We start from the raw sequence: 21,683 nt of genomic DNA, 5'->3' as shown, positions 1-21,683 counted from the left end.
ATTGACAGAAGTAGGTGTGAAAAGAGATTTCAAAACAAGGGATCTGACTTAAAAAAACCACATTGTCTGGATTAAAATTTTCCTTCCTTTTTCTTTTTCCCTTCCCAAATGGGAAGGAAGGGCCAGTTCTAGGTTTGAATATCTGCAGTGATGAAAGGGATATCATTGTGGGTGTATAATGGCTTATCTTAGAGAGATAACACAGATGGCTTTGTCCTAGATGTATGTGCAACTCTATTTTTAGATCATTTAATTAGAAACAGGCATTCTCCATATAGAGTTCTTCTAGCTACTCACTGTAGCTTTCTGAAAGACTTACAACAGAGTATCTTTATGTGAGTAATGATAATGTGATTTATATCATTAATTTGTTTCCCAGAATTGCTTTCAGTTTAAGATGAACATTAGAAAAGATTTGTGGTTTGGTAGAAAGATCCACGTGCTGTATCAGCACTTCTTTTCTTTGAATACTTCTTTTCCATGGAAACTGTTATAAATTAAATACACAAAAGTGCAGATCCGGCTGTGGGAAGAACAACAGCATTAAACTGGTAGAGGAGAAGAGTAATGAATAGCTTGTCACATAAATATTGATCAAAAGCACAAAAGTTAAATACTGTTGTATTTGATGGTTAAATAGGACCTATTTTTCTTCAACTCATTTCCAAGTGTTCCTCTGTTTTATTTTAATTTTATATGAAGTAAAAAAAAGTATGAAGTACTGTGTACTTGTAACCAGGGGAATGGTATTGCAATAGAATACATAGTAAAATAAATAATATGGTGGTTATAAAAATGCCAAAGTATTAAAGTTATTTGTGTATAGATAATTGCCTCACAATGATAGTCCCATTCTCCAATCCATTGATCGTAAATACTCCTGCTTAACAATTAGTCCCTGAGAAACCCTGCTAGTCATTTAGTGCAGCCTACTCTTTCTTTTCCATCCTGAAGATAAAGCTGTCCTTTTATCTACCCCAGGAGTCACTGCAGTATCTGTTGGAATATCTCGTTCAGAATCTGTCAGGAATTATTATTAAGCTAATGACTTTCTTGTTGAGGGCTGTCTATGCAGTACATTGTGCAGAGCAGAAGCAAAAAAGCTGAAACTAGTCACACTGTCTGGTGGCACAAACACACAGGCCTGCTATTTCAGCAGCAATAAAATTACATTTACTGAGAAGAAAAAAATAAAAAAGTTACTTAACTTTAACCTGGTTTTACTTTAATACAGTTAGGGTGTACTTTTTCCAGGACATCTAATGATTTATGTACTTCCTAAGAATGACAGTCAAATAAATGGTAAGAAAAATCCAATTTTAAAATCAGACATGTAATCAAATTATATTTAAAGAATTTGGGTTTCCCTAAGTATAAATGTAGGGTTTTGTTTCTGGAGAGAACCTATCATTTACCGGACAGATCAATTTTCTCCCCACCCCAGGTCAAAGCTATAAGAGACTAAGACCAGGATCTCACTGTGGTAATATGATTTCAGAAATGCTGTTGCTTCTTTCTTGTTTAAAAAGGTGCGTATGCTTATGCGAACACTTTATATAGTGAAGCACATGTAAAAAATAAAATATGTATACTTAAGAGACGTTACTATGGAAATGCATGTGTGTTTTTGCAACTGTACGATGCTGATCATTGACTTAGTATTTGTTAACATTTCTCCTGGCATCCTTTGTTGCGTTCAGAAAACTTAGATCATTTTCAGTTGGAATATTTCAATGGTGCCCAGTTACATTCTTTTATTAACTGCGTATAATATTCTGTTGCTAATCCTGAAAATGCTGCTAGAATTAGTGGCTACTATTTTGAGTACCCGGCTGTTGCTAGTCAGGACTACTGATGAGTAACTGTATTTGTGGGTGTGTGACAGCGAAATCAGGACCCTGAAGTGTTGTGCAACGTTGCTCTGTGCTTTCAAACAATAGCTGCCCATATTCGGTGCAGATGGGGTTTCTGTCTTCGCTGAAATTTTGTGGGCATTATAGAATGTGTTGATAGGTCATTATACATTACAGCTCCGGTTCTCCTTCCACTTCTCTTTTTCATTTGTTCATCACTTTGCATTCTGTGTCGATTTTTTTCACCAGTGCTTGGTTTAAACCCAAGAGGGTTGGGTTCTATTTTTCTTAGATTTTTTTCTAAGGCTTGAACAAAATTGTTTCATTTTTATATTATTCAAGTGCAGGAAAAAGACTCTTTTCCCCGCATGTTTCCAGCTAAATATTTTTCTTCAAACTTGGCTTGAGACTTGCAAATCAAGCCAAGTTTGATGAGAGTTGGGTAAGTGATGTTTTAGTACACAGAACACTTTAGGGAAGATTTTTAGAAGACCATCTGTTTGGCTTCAGCTTTTATCCTCACACCCTGTTAGGGACACACACTGGTTAATGTGTGCCAGATCCCTGCATCGCAGGAGCTGTAGGTCAGGTAACGTTGGTCGTGTTAGACCGGAGCCTGAAGCACGTGCCTTCTCTTGGAGAGACAAGCGCTAGGCAGGAAGCATTTCACATGGGCATTAAGGGTTTCTTGGCTCCATTTCTACGCTGAAAAGGTTGTAACTGTGGGGAAACGCTGCCTGCCAGAGACCATCCAGGGCAGACAGGACATAGCGGGAATGCTGGGGGGGATCCCAGCGTGGCATTGCGCTAAGCTGACATTCATTCTCCCGGAGTGACACGCTCATTAATGAAGTTGGCTTGGTACCCAGGGTTTAGTCCAGGTCTTAAAATGCATTAAGTTTCTGGGAAATTGAAAGCGTTTTGTGCATACATGATATGATCAATTATGCAAGTAAACACAGAGTCCTCAGATTGTGGCATCTGTCACTCAGGTGTGGGGTTTTTCTCTAGTCCTGGCTGTGCTGGCATCTATAATGCCATGCCATGGCACCTGCAAGGACTCAGATAGAAACGTGAGGCTGATCAAGTGCTTTGAAAGATTTAATCCTCTTCGGTTTCTAAAAGCGTACGAGCAAGTTAGGTGCAACTCTTCCTACTGGGTGATGCTTTGCCTCTTTTGATGCTGATGCACATACTTTTGTAATTCCGATCTCTGTATCCATCTGAGTGCAACATTAAACTGCTCCATACATAGGTGTATGCTCCAGTCAGGCCACGATTGCCATTCGTAAAGACAAATTTGAATGTAGCTGAACCTGGGCAGGTATTGAAGGACCTGTAGCCAGGCAGCATGGGGCTCAGCACGGTTTCCCAAGAGCCACATGAGAAGCTGGAAAGCCCCGAAATGCTTCAGGTTGCTTTGAGTTTGCAAGTCCAAATTGCTTTCAAATGGTGCAGAGAATTTTGGTTTTTAACATTAAATTTGGGTGATGTATGGAGGACAAGGAGCCAATCTTGCTGTGTAACTTCTTAAAAATAATTAACCATGAGAAAGTAAATGTAGACAATATACCTGTCAATGGGTTAGACCCTTAATCCATGTGAATCATAGTGAGTCTCACCTGACTCTTTTAAAGTACTGCCACCGACCTCAATATATAAAAAGTATATTGGAAAAGCAACCACTGCCCCACCTTGCTGAGAGTTAGAGCTCTTGTTTGGTGGCAGATGCTGGATGGCTTTCCACACACCAGCAGATTCGGATCTGTTGGCTTTCCACACACCAGCAGATTCGGATCTGTTGCTGTTGGGGTTAGAGACAACCGAAGGAAAAGAAAGATGCCCATGGTGGGCAGACCTGCAGAGGGTTCCCTGATTAAGAACACCTATGACTCCAACACCGATGACTTTTAAATCCAAATAAATCAGAAATTTGTTTCCCCTGGGGGGAGGGGGGGGGCTGGATTCAGAAAACATTAAAACTGCTGCACCAAGTTTAAGATTTCAAGGCCAGATTCTGAGGTAGTGTGAATCAGTTTCCTTCCTTTGGCTGGGCTGGTATAAATCAGGTTTGCAAATCGAAATCTTAAAGAAGTGTTTTCAAAAAAAGGAGAAAAGAAAGATGAGAAGACAGTTCCTTTTCATGTAGCACACTCTTTTTTTCTTTCTTGGTGTTATGTTATACTTTGAATATAAACTTTAGCAATGAAATGCAAAGATAAAGATGAAGGCCAGCTATAAATATATACTTAGACCATATTTCTTCTGGTTTTTAACTCTACGCTTGTCACAGCTCAAAAGATTCTGCATGTAAAGTGGCAGAAGATTACCATTTTCTACTGCTTAGCATGCATTGCATCTCACTGAGCTTGCAAAGAAGTAGCTTTTGCATTTCTGCCCGCCTCATTCATGAAGTATTGTGTTATGGATTGCGTTCATAAACAAACATCAGAATCTTGATTATCTGTATGTCATTCTGGACACTGATTGCTTGAATCTCAATGTGAAGTTCTCCACTATCTGTAAAAGTACTGTGTGCTCTGACAGTTGTTAGTTATCTTTATGGTTCTCCAGATTTATCAAATGTATCAGATATTACAGTGATTCTTTTCAACTTTTTGCATTTTTTTTCATGCCTTCAATGTAAGGCCCAATTCAATAGCTACTGAAATAGGGATTTTTGCTATCAGAACAAAATTCATTGGGAGGAACAAGAAATAACTTTAAATTTATTAAAAAGTCACAGGGCTAATGCTGGAGATTCAAGAACATATTCGAAGCTGCCAGGCGGGGATGAGCCTTACCCATTTGATGCTATCTTTATGCTCTTGCATTACTGCATTTCTCTTGCAAACTGGCAGAATAGGCACAGTCTATCATAGTCCAGTCTATCATCCGGAGCCAGGGTGTGCACGCCAGCTTCAGTATTATTGTGAAGTTATTGGTGCAGCCATTAGAAAGACCCCAATTTAACAAGATCTCGGTGGCGGTTCACATTTCCCCTCTTTGCTGCACCTCTCGGCGTTCTCGCGTGACTCTAAGATAGGATTTGATGCATGGAGTACAGCTGAGAGGCCTGCTATGTCAGATAATTAATTTAGTGCTCAGTGTTTTCAAGAGCAAACCCATTCAAGTTTATTTCATAACTGGCATAGCCTTCGTGCAAGTGATAATTGTTTATATTCCCTTCAACAGAGCCTCCTGCTGTTCTTTTTCATTTGAAATAATTACCAAAGTTTAGACTTCCAGACAATTGTATTAAGGGGAATCATACAACGCTGCTTAAACAAGTCTTTGAAGACCAAGAGGACAGCTTTCGTAGCTCTTTTACATAGTTGTTTTACATATCTTAAGAGAGAGAGGCATAAACAGAATTTATAGTCCTCTCCATATTTTTATGACTCATGAGTATCAAATATAAGAGGCAGAGCTGTGCATGCTGTTAAGGCTGTGTCATCAGCTGGGAATGTAGCTTGGCACAGACAGCCTCAGCGGTGTGAGAAACTGCACTAATCCTCGATAAAATTCTCTGGGAGATCTGCTCCTTGAGCCTTTAATTAGTAACCTGGTAGTCATTAATTTAATAGCCTAGTAAACAATCTGTTATTTCTTTTGCTTTTTATTATACCTATACCCCTGCCTTGTAAGGCCACTGTGAGGGCTAATTAGTTCAAATATGCTCTATTATTTAATAACTCTTCTGCATTTATTTAATTCGGAAATAGTGTAATTTTTGCATCGAAGCTATTAGGAAAGGGAGTGTCACCTCGTCTGGTACTCGGTTGAATTTCTGTTGACTGTGCTAGTAGGGCTGGGTTGCTTCACTGGGTGAGCAAAAGCAGCTTAAAGTCATCCCTCTCACCTTGTCTTATGCAAGAGGAGGTCCTCATGGCAGAAGACATGTTCCCCTCTTCTCAGCCAGCCCCATACCTGTGTTTAACCAATCGATCAATCTGATAATTTCATTTATGAAGTTTTGTAGAAATGTCGGTAGGTATATCCTGGTTCTAGGGACTTGCTGGATCTTACATAGAGGCTACAGGCTTGAGAAATTCCTGGAGTTGGGACCACCAATAAAAACTTTGTGTTGGGGATTGAGTAGGGGAAATTCTTTTCTCTGTCTGCGCTGAATCAGTGCCCTAGTTTCAACTAGATATACTAGTATTCATTTCCTGCCTGAAACGCTTGGGCATACTGGGAAGTGTTAAGCAATTGGGATTCATCCCAGAAAACCCATTTCATTTTTAGCTTAAGTGATACAGTGTGTTAAGTTTGTAAAGTTTTGTGCGATAGTTTATGCACGATATAAATAGCGGATATTATTGAGCGAGATTGCTATTTCAATAAACAGAAAATGTAGAGTTTTATATTAACCATCCACCAGACGCTCCCCCCCTCCCCCGCCTTCCCTTAGCATCTTGGAGCCCTCAATAGGGTGAAAGTCCCTTTCATGAGCTTGTATCACGCTGAGCTGTTGGGAGGAATTTTGTCATACTTGGCCAGTAAAGATCGCCAGTGATATAATAGTCTTGGGCGAGCTCTGTCTCCCCGTACCACCCGGCCTCCCTCTGCCAGCAATTGTATACGATGGGATTCTGCAGAAGTGCTTTGTTGCATTTGCTGCCTGCGACCCACCGGCTATGAGGTAGTGTCTCAGATTTGAGCTTGAGGAATCCGTTCATATGTTCCTCTGTAAGGTGATGGGGCTGAAGCGATGTTCTTTGACATGAGTTTGCAGACTGGTATTTAAAAAAAAAACCAACAAAACACCCAAACAAGCACATCATACTTTCCGTAATAAAATGGAAAAGATATTTTGATCTTAATGATGTGATTAATGCTAGCAACCCTTTAACGTGGTATTAAAATCTAAAACTAAGTTCTTGCAATTATCCAGCATTATGCTGGGTTTGTAAAGTGCTTGTACGGAGGCATTTCCATATTGAATTAATTTAGCTTATACTTGGCTATTTCATGTCTCTTGCAACAGATCTTGCAAGCGTAAGGTATGAATTTCAGTGTTGGATTAAAATAATACTTTGCTTTCCAGCTATGAACATGTGATCATTTTTTTACAGGCAAAAAGCGAATCTCCCTTGTTCTTAATTCTTATTGTGATTGCCTCGAGTCAAACTGAACACAACGCAATTCCTACGGCAGGGGAGTGTTCGGCTCCGGCAAGGAGTCGTTTGAGGGCTTGCAGGTAACAGCAGAAGCACTTGGGGCCCCTCCAAGGACTACAGTCCTCTGAGCAGGGCAAGACCGTGGAAACTAAGAGCTGCTGACATACGCTGTGATGAAGGCCCTTATCTCAGGAAGCCATAGTAAATTGAATTGTACTCAGTGTATGTTTCAGGGATGAAGAGGTAAATTTAGCTGGTCGATCCGCTGAGTCCTATTGTTAACAAGCCTGACGCCTTTGTTGTTGAATTATAATTCTATTTCAATATGATTTACTCAAACCCCAGTTGATTTACCTCTTCTATAGGACTACTTCTCACTTCTCAGAATTCTAATGAGAAATCATAGAGGTTATATGCAGTTTAAAGCTTGATAAGAAAAAAATAATTAGGATTGATTTAATAAGCTTTTTTTAAAACGCAAAAGTAATATCTTGACAATAAAAGGGTTTCAAAGTGTTGCTATTTTTCTAGAAATAAAATGACTGCCAAAAAATCTGCCAATTGTTTTTGAAAAGCTCGTGTAGATGAGGAAAAAATGATCTGTATCATTTTGATATCATAGCGGAAAGTTTGCGTTCCATTTGTCTCTTGAGGAAATTGTGTGTCCCTTTTGTGCACTGTCTTTCCTCAAGGACACAGTTTTAAAGTATAATTGAGCTTTCGAAGCTTAATTTAACAAAACGATTGCAATTTATGGCATTGTAGACGCGGTGGAGTGATGAAGCTTAGTGAGACTGCAGAAGAAATGCATTCGGTGATAATTTGTGCGACGCGTTTCCATTTGTATGATGAGTGGCGGGGATGCTGCCAGACTCTGCCGGCGTTTTGCTGGACTTGATCTCATCCCTGTCCTGCAAGGATGTGCCGGTGGTATTTCTGGTCAGTGTAACGACGAATCTGCTAGCGATGCTGGTGGCACTGGAGTATGTGTCTGCTCACCCTGATACAGCAGTTAGACACACGCGGTCGCTTTGACGGGGCCGCTGAATCCAAGGAGGGGTCTTGTCACCTCTTGTTGCTCCTCAGCAAACCGGAATGCATAAAGCCCCGTTTAGCTCGGACTTTGTCATTGCCTTTTCATCCTCCGCCTCAAGTCCCAGGACGCTAATATGTTGTTTCCTCTGAAGTTTGAATCACTCTCAGGAAATGAAGTGCTCGTAGGTCCTGCCCTCATTCCTTGGCCCTTACTGTGTCTCCTGTCTTAGGATCAACTTAATTTTGCTTCTGCTGAATGAATTTGGTCCCCTTTCCTCTTCTGGCCATCTCCCTCCACCGGGATCTACTGGGCGGTTTCTTGGCAGGCTTCATCTCCTCGTTTGCTCCTTCTCTCCCCACTGACCGTATCCTTTGAGGAGCGCTTCAGCAGACCCGCGCAAAAATGGTCTTTTTGGGGCGAACCTGCCAAACCCTTCCCAGCCAGTCATCACCGTCTGGAGCGATTTGCCGCCTTCTGAGGTGGCAGCATTTTACATTGTGTGTTTAAAGTGAAGCTTATAGATAATTTTAATATTCAGGGGAATTGTATTTGTTACCTGAGCCACTTAAATGGGCAAAGGAGCAGCCGTTTTTAGTCAGAGCTGCTGCCTAGCTAGGGGAGGGTCAGATCTTCGTTGAGATGCCTAATTTTTGCACGTTGTTGGATGCTATTTTCTGGCACACTTCATTTGCGTGAGTGATGGAGATGGCAGGCTCCTTTGGGCAGCAATCTTGGATGAAATCCTACACTGGTGTCTCTCAGATGACATTATTTACTTTAGTTTCACCCATTCCATCATCTTTTGCTAGATGTTTTCACATTGAGTACAGCTTGTACTGAAAAAGAAATGCTGCTGAAGGAGGTCTGCTTCAACTCCTGGCAAGTGGTGATGAGACAAAAGCTCTTAGATGTGTTAATCTAAACAGCCACAGTATCCCTGCCCCAGAAAGGACTGTTTCCTTGGCAGGTACTGAATCTGCCTTTTTCAAAGGAGAGGGGAGTTTCTGGAAACGAATCTGTTGCGGGAAAGGCCAATAAGAGGAACTGTGTAATTTTGTCCTCAAAGCAACTTCTAGCATATTACTCCTTCAACATTGCACACTCCCTTCTGCCTACGCTGACACGCTCAGGGTGCGTTTTCAGCAGCAGAAGAAAAAGTGGGATCCCTAAATCGAGTATCACCAACAGAAACTGCCTTTCTCCTGGTCTCAACAGACAGAAACATTGTCTAAACCAGACTTTTTTTGGCATTTACTGGCATTACTAAGAAAGAGTTGGCAAGGAAAGCTGGCAGGAGGAGATGAGTTGGATAAGCTTTAAAGATTTTTTTTTTTTCTATAAAATGAATATCCAGAAGCTGCGTAAATGTATTTTTTCAGTTTAAAAAGTGTATGGAAGGACAACATATACACATTTTTGACTGAAATAACATCTAAGCTGGCTGTGCCCTCCAAATTCTTTTCCCTCAATTAAAAAGATGGGGGGGGGGGGGAGACAAAACAAAACAACACCTCAGGAAATCCCTAGAATGTTTATTCGGGAACAGACCAGCCTGTTACAGTCATTAGTTTGCAAAGGTATTTCTGTTATAGTCAGAGGGCAAAGTGAATTTTAACCTTTTATTGCCAAGAGATGTCATGTTTGTTAGTGAAGTAGCTATTGAGATACATTGAAGCATGTAACTTACTGTGAATAAGTGAGTGGCATGTGTAAGAAACAAAACCAAACCCGCAAAGTACGCCCTGCAGAGAGAAATTAAAATCAGCTTAAATGCCCATAATTAAACATAAATTACTGTATTTCATACTTTACTGAGTTTCTATTTTTTACTTTAACATTTCTGGTTGTAAAAGGCTTCAATTGCAACAAAAAGATATTTCAGAATATTGACCTCCTTTTTTCATTGCAAGTTTAGTGCAGAATTGCTTACTGCCATAGATTATAAAGGAAAAAAGGGAATAGGGCTGGCCTGGTTTAAACTGTGATCTGTGGGAGCCCTCCAGACCAAAGTGGTTGTTTCCCAGGATCCCCATAGGAGGGAGAGAGGAAAGGAAACCGCTAGCCCATGGAGACCAAGCATCAAGAGCCTGGGAACACTGCAAGTCACAGAGGGCAAATTTAAGATACGGATAGAAACAGTTGGGGGTTTTTTGAGATGGAAACCTAAATTGTTTTCTTTGTACAGTCAAACATCTCCCCTTTCATTGTCTTGCCCTTTTCCATTTATAAAATGGGAATAAAGTTTAATCCAAGCCATGGGACATCAGTTTGAGTTTGGTAGTGGCCTTTTCAGATTAGAAGCGTTATTTGTATTTGTACTCTTGCTGTACAACTTTTAGGGAGCAAGGATTTGCTGCTCTGGGGGTAAGAGGGATGTCTTGCATGTGTGGATAAATCACGCATGTGTTGTCAGAACAAGGGAACAAATATTTTCAAGATTTTAGTTCTCAAAGAATTAAAGAGGAGGAGTGTTTGCAATGCTGCGTACATGGATTTTCACTGTTGCAATCTTGGAGGCACTTTAAGAGCAGCTTGTAAGTACTATGAAGAACATTAATTGGGATTTTTATAGTGCGTGATGAGCCGTATTGATCTCCCAAGTTTAGCGTGATCACCTTTCTTTGAAGGAGATTAACACTGACGTGAAAACATTTTATTTTAAACAACATTTTGAGAAATAGTATTTTAGTGTATTATGTATTTTTCTTTCATGGGAACATTTTTACTGCTCTCAAATATGCAAGTTAATCATCAAGCATCAATTTATTTTAAAAATTGAATGTATTAGTTTTTAACGCACTTCCATCCATCTTTTTATTAACTAATTTAAAAAGAAATCTCTATGTGTAGTATTGAAATCAACTCTATTTTCAGCCTTCACAGAATTAGTATTTAGCAATTTCTCCAAATCTGTGTGTTTGAGATGGAGAGAATGACAGCTAGCTTTGTGCCATTTCTTTAAAAGAGATTCCTGAGGCCTCCCCACCGCATTGCTGAATTTCTCAGTAGGTATATCTGTATCAATATAGTAGGTATATCGATATCTATATTGCTATCTATATCTAAATCATCTGTATCTACACATACATACAGATACTCTGTTTCCAACCTTGTCTCAGAATTCAGCTGTTAAATCATGGTTTGAAAATTTTTTGTGACAATATGTGAGGAAAAAATGGCTGAATAAGGTTACAGCAAGATTGTGTGTTGAAATCAAACCATAAAACCAAGTATTTGAGAGGGAAGATATATACCATTGAGTGAAATTCCTATCAATGTTTCCGCTTTGCTAGGACGTGTTATTAGGAAGGAATTACATTTAGAAGCAGCGAGCTTATCAGTGTGTCCTTGTAACATACTTGCCAATGTCATGAACTTCATACATGTAGATAGTGTCATTCTAATTTTAGGACTAGCCAGTGGGGAAAAAAAAAAAGAGCATATTGTAAAAAAAAAAAAACAAAAAAACAACAAAAACCACCAGTATTCAGTCATTGGAAGTGTGGATATTTTCTGTGTCATCATTAAAGAGCTTAAAAATTGCAACAGGAACAGCTGCCACAGACATTTTGGCTGATGTATGTGAAATAAGTGCCTTGTGGGGGTCCTCCATTATTGTGTGTTAGAGCTGAACAGTATTTCCTATAATTCTAATAATATGGGGCAAGTAACAGAGGGAAATTGAATTTTTTTTTTCACAGAAAAATAACAAAAATTCTTTACAGCCTTCATTACTAAACAATTTAGATGAAGAGTTGAGTCTCTGCTTCAAGTCTTCAAAGGCAATGTTGGTTTGTTTTTCCAGCAAAATCTTTATCTTTCTCAGTGAAAGACGAATCACTATATCACTGGTAAAACACAAAGCTGTGTCTCGCCAAGGTATATTACTTAAGCTGAATGCGAATTCTTACATTAGCCATCACAATCAAGCCAAATGATTTGGAAATACCAGGGTATGCTTTGTTTTTTCAGCAGCCACCATGCCATTTTCCATTTTGACATTCTATATTTTTATATTTTATGTGTATATTTTCTTGTCATAGCAGTGAGAGTTTCAAAAGTTCCTCAAGAGCAATAGTGAAACTACTTTCATGGTCTGTTCTTTTGGTGTGCTGTCTGGCACCTGACAGTCTACCATGAGTTAGTGAGAAATTTATTCAGCATAAAATAAAGTCATATGGCAATTTATTGCTGTCTTTACCTACCCCACAAAATCATTCCTCTGCATCTCTCGGAATGTGCAAATTTGCATCTTCAATTTTAGGGAGCTGTATCTTGTCTGTTGATGCAATGTCACCGTCACAGCCTTAATACATGGAAAGGAAATAACTTTATTTCCCACATATTTAGCCTCAGGTAAAGTTTGTATGTGCAAGGGATTCTTATCTGTGAATTTTGATTTGCAAACTAAAATTTGATTGAGTTGGGGGGGGGGCAGTTGATATATACTTTCTTTATCAAAGGTATCATGAAATTTAGGGGGTTTTAAAAGCAGTCTCTATGTAAAAGCTAATAACTGTTGTCTGAGGGAATAATGCAGCATCCCTCAGCTAAGGCAGTCCAGAGTCGGTTGCTCAGGCGTCCCTCAGGGGACAAGTACACACGTGGCATCTTTGCTCTTCCTAATTCTTTGTCCAAGTGTAAGCAGTTCATTCAGTCCTTAAGTGTTATTTTCTTGTGCATCTCGAGTTGTCCACCCGAGTTCCTCTCTGAACCTCTTCAGTCTTCTGGTGAGCAGGACTTCGTGTTTAAGCTTTGTGATAAGGCTCTAAACTGCTTCTTCCCGCGTCATCTCGGGCAATCAGCACAGTAGGGGGAACCCCTGCAGAGCCCTTCTCTATTTATACGTTGATAAGCCTGGGTGAAAATTTCCAAAAAGACTATATATACTTTTAAACATGCCAGAAGACTCTGGCTTGTTCCTGTGCTTCAAAGTCCCGCTCTAACTGTACTGTGTTTGCTGACACTTGGCGATACAATGGAGTGGTACCCATATCTGGCAAACACTCGCTATTTATAGAGACACTAATGAACCTTTCAAGAAGCCTTCGTCTTTGCGTTCTGCTAACTTGTATGACTCAAGAGTACAAACCCCAGAAGTCTGGTGCAATATGTCATGTTTTAACAGGCAAAGTTTCATGCACTCGTGTTGTTGAATTTCATTTAAATATGAAACACTGTGCAGCATTAAGACTTTTTTTTTTTTTTAAAGGGCTGTAAAGGAGTGGTAATTCAGTAGTTTAGGTGCATACCTCAATGAAAGGTTGGACTTCTCGCTTTCTGAAAAAAAAAACCAAAAGTGTTGAATGGCTCAAGTGCAAGAGTGGGGTTCAACTAATAATCTAGTGGTTGGAGTACTCATGAGTGTGGGCAGGAGGCTGTGGATGGGGATCAGACCACTGAGGCATTGAACCTCACTGGACACAGCAGCCCTGGAGACTGTACGTGTTTCGTACTAGATCCTCACGGAATGATTGCCGGGAAGGAGAACGGCCATTAAAATAAACGAGGGGAGAACGCAGGAAGGAGAGCAGGGAGTGGTTGGAGGTGTGAAACCGTGGCCCACGGTGGGGACCCAAGAACTGGGACCATCAGTCGAGGGAGGAAGAGGCTGGGAGGAGACATGATAAATCTTCCAGTATGTAAACGGCTGCAGGAAAGTAAGAGGGAGTAATTAGTTTCTGTGTCACTGTTAGATATGCTCCCTGTCTCGCAGGGACAAGAAGAATGGCCTTACAAGGCAGCAAGTAAGAGCTCAGTAATGAAGATAATGAGAAAAGGATGTATTTACATGCATATAGTGAGGAAGGGAAGCTTTGAAGTCTCTCAGAGTGCGCTTGATTTTCAGAAAAGCCAGAGAAACAGCTGCTAATGAGAGAGGTAGAATTGATCCTGACATGGGGCAGGAACCTCTGAGGTCCCATAAGCCCCATTTTCTATGATTTGATGTACAGTGGAGACCATTATTTCTCCTTTATAAAGACCTGCTTCGCAAACTTTTGCCATCTCTACTTTTCAAAGTATAAGATTTTTTTTTTTCTTCTGAGTTTTTGAATACCTAAAACTTCAGAGGGAACACTTGGATTTCTTGCCTAGGACTTTGTTGCCCCATAGCTTTTCTTTCTCTTCTAATTTTTAGTTTTGCACAACTTAGAATCTGACTCTAAATAATACATAGACAACTAAAACATAAACTATAATCCTGTCTCAACTGGCCAAAGAGAAAATGCCCTCACAGAAGTTGAGCCTTCTGTTTGTTCTTTTAAATTTTATTATTAATTCAAGGATGGACACTGAAATCATGGAGGCGGATCAGGATGCCATGGAGATTGGGATATTTATAACCTGAAGAGGTTTGGTTTAGGGAGGAAGTAGTTACGGCTCTGGAAAGACTTGTTAAATTTTGTGCTGTGCTGCAGAGTTCCCATGTAATCATGGACAAATCAATTAGCTTCTCCGTGCTGTAGCTGCTCACCTGCAAATGGAGATAGTGGCACATCTCTGCCTCATATGTCCTTGTCTGTAGCAGTGAGAGAGGCTCTTGTGAAAATGCAAGATGGTTTTAGAAAACAGTAGTAGACAGCCTGAGGAAATCCTTTCTTTGAGGAATTTTGGAGGCTCAAGAAGGAGATGTATAAGCCATTCTGTTGAGACAGGTTATGAAAAAAGACAGTGTCCATGTGAACTGTTGACTGTGTCCTGTAGTAGCACTTTCCTTATCGCCTCTTTCCAAAGTGTATGCTATAAAATGATGCAAACAAACCTTGCATGGGGAGATTAATCTTTTGAAAGCTGGGTGAAGTCCCTTTTGTATCTCTTTCTGGATTTTATGGAAAACTTATTACACAAAAATAATCGGGCTTCACCAGAGATCCTTCCATGGTTTTCTGGGAGTCTAGTGCCATAAACAGTGTTGGGTGGCAGCAGCAGACTCGGATCTGTGTCATCTGCTACTTTGAGAAGCATCAAAGCTTCAAAAGATTTTCAGGAAGGGGGAAGGGAGGAGAGGATTTAACTGCCATGCATCATAAATAGACCAAATCCTGAGATGACAATTTCAACTGTTTACAATAAGCATGAAGTAATTCAAAACATATTCTGGGACATTCGGGTAGTAAAGTCCTGGTAGATCACTTGGGCTGTGTTGCAGAGCTGTCTTATTTTTAATTGGCAGTGAACAGAGACATGGTGATGGATCTGGGGTTTTTTTGGTGTTTGTTTTTTTTTTGAAGGATCATCTGAATGAAAACATGTTCCGTCCAGAACTGGTTGTAAGTCTTTTTTTTTTCCTTTCAGTACCTTTTCTGCAGTTTTGTGTCAGTAGCTATGAAGGAAGTAGACGGGATGCAGAGCCTGATGTGTTTGGGGCAGATAATGCTGTGGTTGGCTTATTGTTAGAAATTTTCAGGTGTTCAACAGATTTTTTCACTCAGTGCTCCTCAGTAATATATCTGTTTTGTGGTTACCCACTCTTCCCAATGCTAAGCTGGAAAATATGATTTTTCTGTTTCCATTTTATCTTTCCTTTTTTTTTTTTTTTTTTTTCCCCAAAAAGGATAGTTTGTTTGTAGGTCTAGGTCTAAAAGGAAGGCTCCCCTGTGTCTAAAAGTGAGAATTTTCCCTCAGAAGACAATAAATCTCCAAAGCTGATGGGAATTCAACAGCATATGGCACACAATTCATCTAGTGCAAATACCTAAATACTCTCTGTATCATAGACCATCCCTGGGGAAACTCTTGTATTTAAATATCCATTGGGGTCTAGTCCTGGGGGAAAAAAATTCTCTGAAACTGAAATAAGAAACAGAGAATTTGAGATTATCACCAACATTTAAATCAGTGTGTTGTCAGAGCTTTACTGTGTTTGCTCAGGCAAAACCACATAAAACAGACTTGCTCAGACAATCTTTATTATTCTGTCTTACCTGTGCTAATCCACTGGCTTCTGCTGTTGGGGAAGGCATGCAAAATAGAGCAGGACTCATACCAGTAATGGAGTGACAAGAAGAGAGGGAAACATTGTAAAAACATGCTGGAATGGTATGTTAACATAAAAGCAACTGAAAGCTGTCCAGAAAGGCAGATAGACAGTCTTCTCCCGTGATGGGATGCTCTGGCAGCCTGGGGTTTGCACAGGCAGATCCTGGGAAGAGGTTCAAGATCTTGGAAGATCTTGAAATAGAGTTTGCAGCATATAACTCCACTTGTTCCTCATCTTTCAGCTGCACAAACAACTGCTGCTTTCCTCCATACTTTCAAAGCTACCTAGATAAGGTCTATTTTCCCACAGTCCGTATGGGTATTTGACTCCAGCATCCACTAGCTGAACTGAAAAATATTCTTGCTTGTTCTGTTTTGCTGCATTGGTCCATGAGACTGAAGCTGGGTAATTGCAATATTTTACGAGCCTTCTGCAAAATTTTCGTTTTTCTGTTTTCTAACCCTGTGCAGTCAGTTCAGCAAAGAAACAGGAATATTTTTGTTCATTTACAATGTATGGTAGAGCAGCTGAAGGTGACAGCAGACTTTTCTTTATGCTTTTATCACACGTTGCAAATGCCTTTGAGATGTTTCTTTCTTTGTTATCTCAAAATACTGTGCTATATTGATTTTTGTTTTTTTCTCTAAGGGGCTGAAAATTTCAGCACTAAACCTGAAGCCAACTGAAATAATTGATTATCTGTTTTTACCTCCTCTTCAGTTATTTACCTCATGCCCTTCAATGGAGAAAGGGTGTGCTATTTCTAGACAATTTAGTGTAAAGCAGATCTTTGCTGAGCTTTAATATCAGTTTCTACAACCTCGATACAGGGGTTATTTTTTAGACCCACAAGTTTATCTGATATGTCATGAGAGAGCTTGTTCTAGAAATATAATTTTATAGCTTGTTCTTACTGAACCTATGAGTAAGAAGAAATGAGACAGATTTTCTATAAGCTCAGTTAGCAATTGAAAATACTTCAGCAAATTATCTGCAGGAGGAATTAGATGCGTATTGGCCTTCTATAATCTAGTTAGATATCTTTTAATATGCATTTTATAATTAATAGATACATTTTGTTTACAAGGTTTTGTTTATATATTAACGGCAATGGCATTTTCATTTGTGTTTTGTCTTTGCCTTTGTGGCAGGAAATAATGCTGGTCATTAAAACTTTGAACCTCTGGGTATCATTCAGAATAAAACATATGTTTTTGTTCTAGGGAGTACTTTCTTAGATAAGTTTTCTGAGCTTTCCACACTACTTTTTGTCATTTATTTTCTATGAGAATGTAAATGTATAGATGGGGTATCTGTAAGTAAGTCTCTAATTAAGCAGAAAAATGTGAGATGCTGCACACAGGTTTGCAATATCATTTGCTTTACTAGGAAATCTTCAGATCCTTCTTTCTCTTAGGGCACATTCCAGAATATAAAAATGATTCATGTGTCTTGGAAGTACAGCTTTGGAAAGTTTGTCAAGTTATCTTGAGTAGCCCAAGAGTGGGGTGAAATCGCCCCTTCCATTAGTTTAAAAAGTATTAATATTTTATCTGTCTTTGTATAACTCATTCATCATCTTCAAAAGATCATCAGAGACAAATTACAGTTTGAAAGACTGGAAATTAGATACCGACTCCTCACTTCTGGTTTGCATTCCAGTATTTGTGATGCAAAAGGGAACTTGAATCCAGAAGCACATCTGTGATTGCAATAACAAATTAGCGAAGAAGATTTAATCTGAGCCACATAATATGAAAAGATGTTTAGAGAGAATGAAGTCTGAGCTCAGAGATCTTGGCACAGGCCTGGTGCAGTGGAGCACTGTGATTAGAGGGGAGCGGGAAGGATCTGAAAGTGAAGAACAGCATGTGAATTAAGCCAAATAATTAAGTGATTTAAGCATTAATCTAGCCAACCCTCCGAGTTCATTCAGAGAAGCAAAACATATATCATTGCTTCTCTGGAGATTGTTGCGTTGTCAAGGATTCGGTTCAGCCAGGACATTTAGACCTAGCCTTTACTTGCATTAAAAAAAATTCTTAAATTTCTCATTGTCTGAAACTGATTGTATCTTTTTGCCTTTCAATAAGTTTCATTTAGTTGCAATTACTCTGGCTTCAAAATCTTGAAATCAAATGAATTAATGAAAATGGAAAATCAGAACTCTTTCCTAATTAAGAACTGAGCTTTTCAAGGAATATGAAAGGATCTAATTTAGAGAAAGATGTTTGGAGAGCATGAAATGTGGCTTGAAGGAGATACATGTGCATTTAATATAATTTACTGAGCCCAGCCAGATTTGTATTGACGGGAAACAAAAAGCATCTGAAATCCTCTTTCAGTGATAGAATAATTTATGGGCTTTCTTGAAGCATTCTGAGTTGACTTTCAGTTCAGTGAAATGGGTGGCCACCTCAGTTTGCTTCTTGGTGGACACAGTCACTACTGTATTTTTCATTATTTCTTTCCATGTTACTTAGCTGAACCATGGAAATACTGGGAGGGAGCTGACTATGGTTTTCGTTTTTGCTCTTCAAGGGCTTTGTAACCCTTCTGTATGGATGTGGAGAAACCTCCATCCTGGGACTGTTGCAGTCGCAGGGTGCTCTGAGGATGCAGGTGACGCTGAAGGGACGTAAGGAGTAGGCAGGTGGCTCAGATAATGTCTCTAATGGGCACGGTTCAGAATGGACTTCATTTGCTATTGGCCCTGAAACACAGTTCTTTTGACCTGCTGCTTCCCCAGCACACACAAATATGTTGTGCAGACAGTCCCCATGCAGAATCCGTGGAGCTCATCTGCTTGCGTCCTCCTCAGCGTGCCAGACAACTCCCACTGTGGAGAACATATTCAGATATGATCTGGAGGACGTGTCATTTCTTATCATTGGGAACTTAGAAGTAATTATCATCATAATTCTTATCTCCCACAGCGCACAGCACATTGTGGGTTCCCCGCAAATGTACGCTGCAATAATTACGTGCACAGAAGAAGAGATGTTTCTGGAGGGTCATGTTTGCTGCTCAGCTCCAGTTCTGTTGTAACACAGTGGATGTGTGAGTGGTAAAATGTAGAGCTATGAGATGGGAATACTCACAGAAAGTATAGCAGGAAAAAGGGAATAAGGTACGTAAAATATAATGACAGTGGGTAGCCAGTTGACCTGCAGTCTTTGACACAGTCCACGCTTGACCTTGATTTTTTGAGTACATGGGAAGAATATGATGTTGTAATCAAACTTCCAGTAAAAGGAGGTCACAGTCCCCAGTGTCCTTACATGAGCAGGAATTTTACTTTTAAAGCTATGCGTAGTTTTAAACCCAAATGGCTTCTACTAAATTTACATGGCATAGCCCTCAAAGAAGTTTACGTACATTTTTAAATTGGCAAATATCAACAGCTGTTCATTCATATTATAATTACCCAAATTGCAAAGGACCGTCTGCAATGAGTTCTGTTCAACAACTAAGACTACCCAGACCCACTGCAATTGCTTCCTAGCTGCCAGCTCTATTAAGTTTTGTTTTGTAACACTTTACTACGGAACAGACATGTTTGTTTTCTTTGCACAGCCTTCCACGAAGCATTGTTTAAGCAGCACATAATGTATTCCAACAATGAGGTACGTTTTGCTCCCATCTGTTTGATAGCAAAATGAACAGTTGTGATTCGTACGTACAGTGTAAATACTGTATAATGACTATGGGTTTACTTTGAGCAAATTCCAGATTATTTCATTCCTGTGCCAGGTTTTAGTCCATTTTCGAGTCAGGCAAAAATTTCTGATGTTGGGTCTGAACTTTTCAGGTGTTAAACATCCCGCTAACAGAGTGACCCACCATCGTCCAGAGGTGTTAGTAAAAGGCTGCCACGAGCAGACCTGACAGGGCAGCAGATACCAGGAGAATGAGCTGCCACGTGCTCCTCGGACCTCCAAAGCTGTGTGGTATCTAGTTGCCTTTTCTGAATATAAGGCCACGCAGACACTCCCCCAGAGACTTACAGGGCTGTGGGTATTTCTATTTTAACCTTTTTGGGCAACACAGTAAGGAAAAACGATGTAGGGAAGGATTTTTTTTTTTTTTAACCACTCTTTTAACCAGACTCTTCAACAAGTCTTTTTTTACTATTAAAAAGACCTTTATATTTGCAGGTCTTTCAAAAAGCTAAAATCTGCATTGGTGCAATCAACCTTCTGGCTGACCTCTTTGGCGAGGTCGCGGTGTGTCGGAGGACAGGCAGGGCACGGTCTTTCCAGTTTAGGGAACGGGTTGTGACAGCAAACAACACACCCCTCCATCAAACTTGGATTAAAAAGCACTACTGCTCTTGACCTGCTTCCAAGCTAAGCGCCTACCAATCGTACTGACGGTCTGGGTGGGAAGTCCCGTGCTCCATGAAGTCAGAAGCTCCATTCAGTACCTGAATGACAAAATTGGGTGGCCTTGGATAGCTTTGCGGACATAGTCCTTCAAAGGGATGGCAGGCAGCACCTTAGGCAGGGGTCTGCTTGGGATACATCACAATAAATAAGAGCTGGCTAAAAGCATACGTATTTTTTTATTATTTTTATTAGTTGTTCTTAATACAAAATTGAGTTCACAGTTTGGTGCAGTCATTTCCATTTGGTCAAAACCATATGTTGTTGCATTTTCCTTTCTTCTTTCCTTTGTGATTCGTGTATCTAACGAATGACCCGCTCCCAGATGCGGAACAGACTCCTTGCAGGTCATCAGGCACGCAGGGAAGTGTAATAAATACACACCAAGTGTTGGTTTATGTTGGTTTGCATCCACCCTGCTGCAAAGATACAGGAAGGGCTTCAATACCTCGCGTTGGCTGGTTTGTGTTACAGCACGCATCCTTCTCCCAAACCACATCCTGAGACAGAGGATAGCGGAGCTCGCTCCCGATCGGCTCTTTCAAAGTGTTGGCAACACCAGTCCCCTTTTTCATAATTCACTCGTGTTTGTTCTCTGAACTTGTTTTTAGGAATCTTTGAAAGATTTTTGTTTCAAAGTTTGTCCTGAAAAGGGAGTATTGATTTTGACCTATTTTTACCCAATATCGTTGAGCAGATAATTGGATAGCTGCTTTGAAAACCAAGGCTGCCCTATTTGCAGTGCTTAGATTTAATTAAAAAGAAAGAAAGAACACATTTTACATTTCTCTTTTTAATGTGTAAAGTTGGGAATTTTCTGTTAATCCCTGTTTAGCTGGCCAAGTGCACATAAACGTGTTTTAGTGCAGCTTCAGTGCCTGATAATGAAAATATGGTGTAAATGTTGAATTCAGCTTTCATGCCTGACTTTTTACTGACACCAAATAAATTCATAGCATAACAACCCAGCCTCAGAAGATACAGATTTCTCTAAAACATCAAACTGGTTATTTTGGATTTGCTCCTGAAATATTTGATCCATAATGTTATGGCATTTTGAACATGTTTTAGCTAGGTTATTCTTTAATTTAAAAAAAATATAAATCAGGAATACCTCACAAAAAGGATGTAGCTAAATTGTAAGCATGCTTTCCCTTTCCCAGAGTAGTCATTAGCTTTGTATTTCTGCATGGAATCCAGGAAACTGTGCGCTAGAGCTGTGTAGTTTTATTGATTTTGGTCTGGCACAATTAACTTCTCAGTTTCCTCTTTCTTGAGCGTTGTTTGCTTGAAATTTTAACTCTG

General features: G+C 39.8%; 1 protein-coding gene across 1 annotated transcript in view; it reads left to right on the top strand.

Moving 5' to 3' along the window:
* The window catches only part of ADAM12 (ADAM metallopeptidase domain 12), a 185,472-nt gene that overhangs the window by 18,407 nt on the left and 145,382 nt on the right, over positions 1-21,683 (top strand). The gene's annotated exons all lie outside the window — the stretch shown is intronic.

The sequence above is a fragment of the Haliaeetus albicilla genome, chromosome 11 (assembly GCF_947461875.1).
Source record: "Haliaeetus albicilla chromosome 11, bHalAlb1.1, whole genome shotgun sequence".
Taxonomy (NCBI): Eukaryota; Metazoa; Chordata; class Aves; order Accipitriformes; family Accipitridae; genus Haliaeetus; species Haliaeetus albicilla.
Note: the sequence above shows the minus strand (reverse complement) of the source record. Positions and strands in the feature narration are given on the sequence as shown.